The 10,929-nt window shown below is 29.6% G+C and overlaps 1 long non-coding RNA gene across 2 annotated transcripts; it reads right to left on the bottom strand.

Moving 5' to 3' along the window:
• Positions 1-4,681: 4,681 nt before the first annotated feature.
• On the bottom strand, positions 4,682-9,379 carry LOC133318785 (uncharacterized). 2 transcript variants are annotated; one of them, XR_009752533.1, is made up of 3 exons: positions 5,198-9,372; positions 4,947-5,097; positions 4,682-4,862 (listed from the first exon to the last, which is right to left on the bottom strand). It is a non-coding gene; the product is annotated as an uncharacterized LOC133318785 (long non-coding RNA). The 2 variants fall into 2 exon arrangements; XR_009752532.1 differs by having other exon boundaries at positions 4,947-9,379.
• Positions 9,380-10,929: the final 1,550 nt, after the last annotated feature.

The following is a 10,929-nucleotide window of genomic DNA, read 5'->3' as shown; positions in this document are numbered from 1 at the left end:
GTTGTATAAAAAATGATGTGTACTTTTAATCTATTTTAATAAAGTCATCTAATGGATATTTGAATATATTAGTTTACGAAATTAATGTAAAATGTTATAAAATTTTTATATAATATTTTACTGAAATTCTTTCACAAATTATTTCATTCAAAAAGTTCATTGATTAATTTTAATGTTTCTTTCTTTTAAATAAGGAATAACTTATTTCTCTTTACTATTTGACCATTTATTTGTTGTATCACTATTAAACTCACAAACTTTTCTTTTTTAATCTCGCAACAGTAAGGAGCTTAGCTTAATTAAGAATAGGTAGGTTAGGTTAGGTTAAGGTTAGGTTAAGGTTTCCCAGCGATGCTTTTCTTAGAATATCGGGCCATTTAAGGGTACAAATCAAGCCTATAACTTTGTCCAGTCAGCGAATGAATCCAAAAAACCGTCGTCCGTTGATTAAATTGTAACCTCTTGGTAAGGTAAAATTTTGTCAATATTGCTTCCTTTTATTTGAAATGTTCGCTATTAAATTCCTTTTTGAATAGACTTTTCACATTAAACAGATTATTATTTACTCAAGAAAATTAAAGGAGGGTCCTTCATTTTTCTTTTATAATTACAATTTTCTTGAATACAACCTTAAACATCTTGATACAATGTACTTTGTAAATATGTATATCTATTTAAATTACAGTGTCACAAGGTTTATTCGCAAAGACATCTTTTAGTCTTTGAATTTACAGTAATGATCTTAATGTTTAATATATATTAGGAAAACTTTAAATTTACCATTAGATATTTTTAAATCCAACTAACCAAGAATGTTCGAGAATCGAAAAATGCTTTGGTTTGCTTTGAATTAAGTAAAATGAGTACAAACACCTGAAGAACGAGGAAGACATCAAACGGTTCTAATATAACTGAGTTCACCATGAAAAATTTGATTGCATAAATTCAGATTTTTGTGAGAGTAAATCTTACTCCAATAAAATTAAATGACTCCATATCTGTCTAGTTTTATGTTTGAAATTTACTTCATATTAAAGTACTTCATTATTACAGTCTGTTATTTAGTCTTGGATATATGTACATAATAGTAATACTATGAAATAACATTACTCAAAAAATATACCCAGATATAAGCTTTTTAATTCTAAGATACTTATGTCCAGAAAAGACGGAAAACTAAAACCAACTATTGACATTGTTTTGGAACTGTTAGGTAGATTTAACATCATTATATTAAGTCGAGCACTTTGGAAAACAGACAAACAAGCGTCACACAAAAAGGTGATGGTAACGTAAACGTAACCGTTATCAGGGGAGTAAAAAGCAATAATCGGTTAAACAGAGTTTCATTAAAATACCTAAAAATATTATTATTCATTGAACGTATGTTCGAGGTACGGTGTCAGTTGATTTTTAATGTTCAGCGTTACTTCCAGTTATGTCTTACAAAATGGTTGAAGCCAGTGTTTACAGTTTTTAAATACAAATTGATATTTAAATGTTGCCATTACAAAATTACAATGGTTCAGTATTTTAGTTAATTAAAATCAGTCATAAAAATAATTCTAAGGATTATTGTATATTATAATTAGTACAATAGTTGCACCACTTCTAAGCCATATGCTTTTGGGTTCCGTTTAATTTTGGTTCGTTTAAAAAATATATTTTTCTAGAAATTACTTTAGTTGGAATGTCAACCGAAGAATAAGAGTAAAACGAGATAACTTATTACCTCGTCCCTTTACTTATCTTCGGATTTTTTTTACTTTTCCATGTATTTTTTAAATGCATACTTCTCTTAACAAACCACTTATTTCACTTATAGTGTCTATGAAGCTGTATTGTATATTTTTTTTACAAATCAAAATTTTGATAACTTTTAAAGTATATAGGAAATTTAAAATAAATATCATTTGGTTTTGGTATTAAAATAAAAAATAATTTACAAAACAGAAAAAATATTTAACTATGTAATTACATTTAAATGTACATTTCAATAATATTCTTAAGATTTGAACATTCACAAAATATAGAGCAATGTCCTTTTAATTGTATTGAAATTAATAGGGCTCAAGTTTATGACGATAACTCATATAAACCTGGTTTACTACTATACTAAATTTTATTCTTATAATAAGCTCACATAAGTTTTTTATTAAGCCAATCCATGCTTATTCTTTGCAGTTGCAGTTTTTGTTCCTAAAGTTTCGCACACTATAGTATCAAGGCAAAAAAATACAAAAAAAAATTAAAAGAAAATCTTAGTATCATACGAATTAAATCTTATGTATTTGTTGAAAGTAAAGGATGTTGCTACGTATTAGGCTAATAGGAAAATAAACATGATTCAATAAAAGTAACTCTTTGTATTCACTACGTGTAATTATAAGAGGGGTATGTAAGACTCCCCGGAATAGACCCAGGTCTACCCACTAAGACCCGACTGTCACCCTCATCTCTTTAGCGTAGTGCCACGGGGTTGCTTGCTCGTTGAACCGTGAATTGCTTTTAAAACACAAGATAATTCTTCACCTTCTATAAATATCAGAGCAGCTATATTAATTTTTAAAATGTATAAATTAAGAAAAGATATAGCCCGTAATATTTTTTGCTCAGGAAAAAGTTATATAATGAAATTTGCAATGACCGAGATAATGTTCTTAATTATTCTGCAAGACATATTACTTTAATATAGGAAAAAATATATAAATTTTTATGTGTACTTATTAATATGATATAAAATTTCTGCTGAACGTAAAGTAAATCTATTTTTTATCTCTTTGGTTTTCATGTATTATTTAGAATACCAGGAGTTAATATATTCCTTTTACTAGTTAAGGACCAAAAATATAATTCTTTGATTTATTACAAATGTCCTATTATTAAACTTTATTTAATAATTAGAAGGTTTGTTTAATTCAATAACTTATTTGATTTTGATATTAAATACATTTATATAAAGTTCAGATAATAATTTTCGTATTGAAAATTAGTCTTTTTTTAAGTGATTAATAGCTTCACTACTAGTACTTCCTTATCTAAATATTTCATGTTAGTAGCCCTCGCGTAGTATAATTTGCTAGCCTGACAATAATTTTAAACATCACCTTCACGCCTAATGTTTTACTAGGGCCTAATAAGTATATATTATTATTTTATTATAGTGTGTAATATGCTTAATCTAGGGAACGTTATATCTAAGTATATTAAAAAGGAATTTTTAAATTATAGTCGTCAAAAGACATCACATAGCAACATTACTTCGTTTACGGTTCTAGTTAACATTACGTTAATTTCTTATACATTTTCCAGAGCTTCTTTAATTTATATAAGTATATTATAAGCGGTTACCCACAAGTTCCTCTGCGTAAAAGAAAACAAAAAGCAACGAAAATATATTTGAGCAAAATAAAAATTCTCGAAATGCTAAAGCAATAAAAATAGTCTGACCTACTTACTATGTAATTACTATTAATACGTAACTGAATTAAAATGAAATTTACAAAAACTAGCTACTACTGAGTGTTTTATATGGATAAATACTACTGCTAACACAATTTACCTACTGATTTTTGCCTATTCCAAAGTTATCAAAACTAAACCTATTTACACAGGAACACTCAAAAATTAACAGACAAAATGCTTCTGTTAAACTTATCAACCAACCCAAGCTACATAAATGAATGCTCAACTAAAACAAACTAGAAGACAAAACCAATATTATAAGACGTAATAATCAAAGCAAATTCATTGCAGTGAAATCTTAGAGCTCGCATAAGTCCGACAACGTCGTCTGGCCTCGCGCATCTGTACATGTAATTAGTGTTGTCCTCCATTCCCTGGCGCCCGCGCCCCGCTCACCGCTCGCCAGTACCGTTTCATGCGCCCTATCTCCCACTCGCCCGTGACAACTCTTAATTTCGGTATAGGGATTCAGGATCGGGATAAAACGTAGCCTATGTTCATCTCCAGGGCTCCAACTATCTTTATATCAAAATTCATACAAATCGGTTCAGCAGTTTAGACTTAAAAACGTAACAGATAGAGTTACTATCGCATTTATAATAAGTAGGGGTAGATTAAACTATATAAGTAAAGATAAAATGAAATCAATATAATGTTTAATTTTTTTGTATACGTATAGAACAATTACTAGGACAATTACTAGGACTAATTCTACGGACATTTCTGCTGCATATTCCCATGATGTAATTAATTAAATAAATGTATGTAATAGAAATTGGTTTAACCAAAGGTTTTGTTAAAAAAATCATCAAAATAACATGTCAAATAAAAAAAAAACTTAAAACTAGTTAAATGCTTTTTTCCTTAATGAAAAGGTTCCAAATATTATATAAGTCATTGTTAGATCCAGAAATATGCTTATTAGTGAATTCTTCTAAAACTATTCATAAAAAAAATATTTACTCATTAATATAAAAACAGCGTGTAAATAAAATCATTTGTGAATCTACCGTCATCTCGGCTGCCTGTGATCATGTTGCAGTTACCAAAAAAAGAGCGAATTATGGAGTTATAAAATAATAAAAAAGTCGTGATATCCAAAAAACTCAGTATCAATCATACGAAAATATCTATATAAATATTATAATAACGGTTTTTTTATTGTGAATGTATAATTTTTGTTAATATTAGGATTACTTTAAATGAAAAAGAAAACTTAGTTGATCAGTTTAATTATAGAAAAGCAAACTGCAACAACACTATAGCGTAAGTGGCTAATATATTAAAAAAAGTCAAAGGTAGTTTTATATCAATATCACAGAGGTGATAAGGCATCATTTTAGTGAATTCCACTTCTGTCAAACGTACTACATTCTTGAAGACACATTTCGCAGACCCTGAAAATTAAACTATATTTATATAGTTTTAGTCTTTATGAAATATTTATGTATTTATCTGATTATTTATATTTATATCATTACCTGAACATTTTTTATTCTTTAGTTTATTCAGACAAACACGCCGACATTCATTTATACCTAAATACAGCTGCTGACATCTGAAGCCAATTAAGAGACAAAGAGCAAAATCTTTTATGACTAACATTGGTATTATAATCCATGGTGCTATAATCTGGAAAATTATATATTTATTTTATTTAAATCTGAAAATAAAAGGTTTAGAAAAACGTGATGAAATAACAAATTAAGCTTTATAATGAAATGAATATTACTGTTTCTTGGCTCTGCTTTTGCCAAAAAATCCACGCCTGTATATAAAGGAGATTATAAATTGTGCTTTTCAATCCGTAGAAAAATATCTGGAACAAATTTGTAACAGCTTTATCCCTTTTTTTTCTTTAAGAGAAAATGGCGGTGCTCAGCACAAGCAGGGCACACCGGGTCCGTTATAGTTCACCGTGTCTTCCAGATGGTGTCGCAATGACGACACCTGAGCGTTTCCTCCCACTCCCACTCCCACAATCTGAAACAGATACCCCCCGAAATATCCGTTTCCGGTAAGCATCTGCTTCAAATGGAAGGTGAGGCTTGGCGTCTCTCCAGCCACTCCTCAAAGAGGGTTTGTACCGTGGCTATAGTAGCGAACCCAGACTACGACTGTGACAGTAGTTCCTTCCACTACACGATAAGATCGCGCTAGAACTAATTCCGACGAGCCCTGATCTGGCGCGGCAGTGGAGTTTGGCTCCCGCGACACGCTTCAGCGCACAAACTGAAGTTGTGCCAATTGTCAACCCTCCTACCATTATTCGGGACCCACCTGGTGGCGCTTTCCGATAGCCATAAAACGTCATAGCCTGGGATTGTAAAGACTTGTATTTATCCTGACAATAGAGATCGGTCCAAAACAGTTTTTTTTTAATTCACAAACACTCGTGGATGTTAATTAATATATTTAAAAATATTTAACAATATATATATCTACTCAAAGTTGAATACTTAATGTTAGATTTTCTGTGTTCTATATGACCATAAAAACCTGCAAGTTTCCAATAACTTATAATGTTTAAAAAATACTCACAAATACGTCAAAAGAATCTTTAGTTTGTTGAAATGTACTTAGAATCCTTCTGTACGTAGAAAATAATTTCCCCCATTTATTTCCAACTATATCAATGCTTTTACCAACAACGTTCACTTCCATTTCATAAATAGAATAGAATTCTGACAACCACATATTTACTTGACTTGAAATAAAGGAAATAATCTGTGTCGCATAAAGAACTTGTACGTCAAAATAAAATATTATCAATAGTGTTACCGTATCATTTATGTTCGTCTCGATTACAACGACAGCACAACGAGCATAAAACGTTATACATGCAGCGACTTGGACCCAAACTAAGATTTTCGTAATTTTACTCTCGTGGCGTTTTTGGTGAAGCTCATTAAACACTCTTTGTATGTTCAATATTATGTTTACATTTCGTTTGGTATTAAGCAAATTTGAACAAAAGCAAATACAGCACGCAGTCGGTAAAAAGAAAAAATCAAAAGCCCTCGAATAATAGAACCATACTAACTTCTCGTTTGATGTAATCAGTCGTATTAAAAGTAAAATAGTAATGGCAAACAAAAGTGCAAATGACAGAAAATATACGTAATAATTATTAAAAGTAATAAAATTTCTGTAAATCTTAAACTTTGGCGATAAAAATAAATATTGCAATAGATTCAAAGGCAGAAGAACTTCTTGAATATATTTATCTAAAATATTATCAAACAAAACCTCGTTGGTTTTATAAAACGTTTCGATTTTATTTCTTTTATTCATTATGTTTTATCACTAGTTATTTTTTATATTTTGTTTTATATACGTATCTTTGCTATGTATTCTACACGCGCTTTCTGACGCTTGTTATTACGGACTAAATTTAAAACATCAATCCTGTAGTGTCCATGCCATCAAATTTATCCTTCATGCAAACGTAAAAGTATTTTTTTACAGACAAACATTATTAAAAATGGATAATATACTAATATCATTTTTATTCATTGAATATTCATCATCCATTAACAAATTGACGCCCATGAAGAAACTATAAAAAATATCAAATTGATATATTAATTTTATCGACAAACGATAGAAAGCAGGTTATTGCCTTCACGCACATGTTTTTCTTGTTGTAATTGAGCCCTGATAAAAAATGCACAACTAGTCAATATAATCAGCCTATCACCATCCAGTGCCCAACCGAGGCATTTGTTAAAAAGATATATATTCTCGCACAACTTCAAGAGGAACGTCAATCATGATGTCACATTCAAACCTATTTTACTTCCTGCTTTGAACACCTCTACCATAATTACGTCCTTTGTAAAAATAAATCCTCATCTCGCCCATACTGTTATATTAAATCACTTTTTAAATAAAATGTCTACTTGTTAATTATTTCGTTTCTGCTCAATATATTTTCAACGGTTTAAGTTATTTCCTTGCATGAGAAAATCGACAAAAAAAATCTCTATAAAAATATTTTCTTTTTTCAATAGTTTTCTGGTATTCTAATAAATATATTTTAAATAATAAGAGGAATTACTTAACTCCCTCTTCTAATAATTTCGGTTTTTGGTTCTGAAAATATTCCCAATATTATTTCGCAATTAGTCCAGTGGTCTCCAAACCAATTAAAATCAATCAATCCAAGTAAAATTTTAAAAGACCATTTTCCATCCAGACATAAAATTTATAACTAAAAATCCTAGTAAACTATTCGTCTCATTAAAAACTTTTTCACGATCTCACCAAAAACATTTTTGATCAAAACGCTTCTTTCATTTCTATACGATTTATTTTACATCAGACAAGAAGCTTGTGAATATGACTACTATTATGTCTATTTTAAATTCTGGCAATGGAACAAGTTTCTTCTTAGCAGGATTTAGAGTAAAATAGATCACCGATCTTCCGGATACGGCTTATCTAAAATTAAAAAGTAAAGTTTGATTATAATATAAGTTATGAGTGATAGTGTCACGATTGAAATTCAATCGAGTAGCAATGCATGCTAAAAAAAAAGTTATTATTACCACTGAAAAATTTTATATTTTAAAATTAGTCTATTTCAAACTTACTAAGAGGTTAATAAATTAGTTTTTCCAACAACTCTTAGCTTACCAAAAGCGAAGTCAGTAGTTTTGAGTAGGAAATGTTCAAATTGCTTGGCTTAAGTAATTTATCTTTGATAGTAACAAGTAACATTCACTACGACTACTAATATTTATAGGTGAATTTAAAGGAGATTATTATCACTGATGTTGTAGTAACAAAAGCAGTTTTATCGTTTAACTGTTACGTTAAAGAAACATTATAACTTTTTTATAAGTGCAAGTATACGAGTACAAGGGTAATAATACGAGTCACTAAAGATACTTTCAATAGTATTGCGAGCTTGTGATCAACATTCTGTGTAGATTCGCTGTAAGCATTCATTACTCGGTGAAGTACTCGTATCTTATACTTGCGATAGGCTTTAAGCCAACATCTCCCTTTACAAACAGTCTTTGTAGCCCACAAAAGTATATCGCTTACATGACGAGCGGCAGTTTGACGAGCCGGCCACTATGAAAAAACGTCTCGTAAAAAGATAAATAATTTAACTCCTTACTCCATGAACAGGTTGTACTGCGCTAAGATAAGAGAAATAAATGCAGTATGTTAAGATGAATCAATAAAAATTTTAACGATCGTGTTTTTCAATATAATCCGTATTTTTTACAACTTAAGAGATACGACTTGGCAGTTGCTTCGTATATATAAAAATATATAGCAAATATTTTACGCTTTTAATGATTTGTCTATTTATTATGTCTTAAATTTAACGAGTATATGTTATATTTAATTAAGACATTCGCATTTGTCGTACTCACCTAAGTCGATAGACAACCTGACCGACTTGAAATGGCCAGTTAGTAAAGGCCTTTGTATAAGTTTTCCGGATATACGACACTATTTAATATATTATTTGACATTTGACAAAAAACAAGACCAACTGAAATACTTACTTCCTCCTTACTCCTCTGCCGATAATCACGGCTGCTGTAAAGTAATCGGAACATCAGTTATGATGTCACATAATAAAAAAAATAACCTAGTATATAATAAAATTATTGTTCATTTTTTTTAATTAATTTATAAATTACACTGTTAATCGGTCTTAGCTGTCTTATAAAAAATTTACTGTATACATGTATATGTATCCATATGCCAGTACTAAAGACCACTAAATTATGAAAACGTCTTCAAATTATAATGTCTATCATCAAGCATCCAGCAATGTTACGGTATTGAACTGGAATTTTGAATTTTCAATGAAAGAAACTTATTACATAATGTGTGAAAGGAGAATTAATAGAATTGATTTTCAATTACAATCACTAAAGCAAAATAAGTTAATTCGTTATATTTATACATGTATTTACATGTATAATTTGTGTGAAAAAATATCAAAATTTAAGATAATTCGTCTTTCTATTTACTTTTAATTATTGATATCATCAATAGGTTTCTTGCTGTCATTTCTTTTATTTATTACAAATTGGTATTAATCCCTCAAAGACTATTGAGTACACTTATATTAACGACCTTCACAATGAAATTAGATAATCCATTTTTCAACAAGTTCTTTTGAGATAGTCTCTAATAAACATTTTGCTAAAGATGATTATTATCAGGGAACTCTACAGTGTTTCTAAAGGGATTAAAGTTTTTGTAGCTAGTCTTATTTGGTTAATATAAGACAGTAGTACCATATTAACCAAACAAAGCCAGCTATAAAAACAGTAAGCGTACTGGCTAACTAACAAAAAACACATCAAAACTGTTAATTCGTTTCAGAGATACGATGAAACACACACATACACACACACACATTCATGGATTTCAAACTTATAAGACCCCTATTTTGGCGTTGGGCTTAAAAAAGAAGTAAATAATATTATGAATGAATTAAAATGCATATTATATAACATTAAATAATAAAAAGAAGCAGAATTACTATGATTTCCCAATCACGTTTGTAATATAAGTTTACAGTTGGAGTAGAATGTTAAAGCAATCTGAGCATTGTGATCTAAAACTATTCGGTGGAATCGTTCTCAAATGGTAATTCGAATAATTTCCACGTAAATAAGAAGTATAAATAATAGAGTAAATGAATTTTATCCTGTTGAAACAATTCAAGTGATTGCCATCATGGTGAACATTTATTAGATCCTTTTTTTTTCACACAGGGAAACTCTTTTTACAAGCCGTCTAACCGGCCTTGGTGGGCCTGGAGAGGATGTGTGAGACCCGGCCTGGGCAGGCCCCTACTCACTAAAACCACTGCGAAAGCCATCGGCCGCTATGTTGGCGCACCCCGGATCTGTCAGCGACAGGGTACACCAGCAACATTTATTAGATCCTGGGTCGTATGAACCTAACTTTTATATTGCAAAATTTATTTTGGACAACATAGTAAAAAGAGAAACTTAAAGGAAAAAACATACTTAAACTTTTACCGTCTTATAATCTCATAAAAAAATGGATATATATAAAAATAGTCAAGGGATTTAAGTACCTGTATGTAGTTAACAAATGCATTTAAAACTTCAGATCCGGAATAATTCATTAATCTTTCATTGCTTTACATTTAAATTAATTGAATTTTTCAATTTATTATAGCCTTTTATTTCACAAATGGTAATATGGATTGAAGACAAATAATTAACAAGCAGGTATAATTAAGAGCATTAAAATTAAACGCAGAATTTTAAATAAACATCATTGTCTAAAAATTTTCAATTTTTCATTTAATGTATTACAATTCGCCTTAATTAATATTTTTATTGATAATAAAATAATCAACGGTGTAGTTATATTTGTTGAATAGTATGAAAAGGCACTAAATTATGTTAAACCTAAATTAAATAACAAAAGATATTAGAGACAAATAAAAAATCA

Source organism: Danaus plexippus, chromosome 7 (genome assembly GCF_018135715.1).
Source record: "Danaus plexippus chromosome 7, MEX_DaPlex, whole genome shotgun sequence".
In the NCBI taxonomy this organism is placed as follows: Eukaryota; Metazoa; Arthropoda; class Insecta; order Lepidoptera; family Nymphalidae; genus Danaus; species Danaus plexippus.
This window is presented reverse-complemented; position numbering and strand designations above follow the sequence as displayed.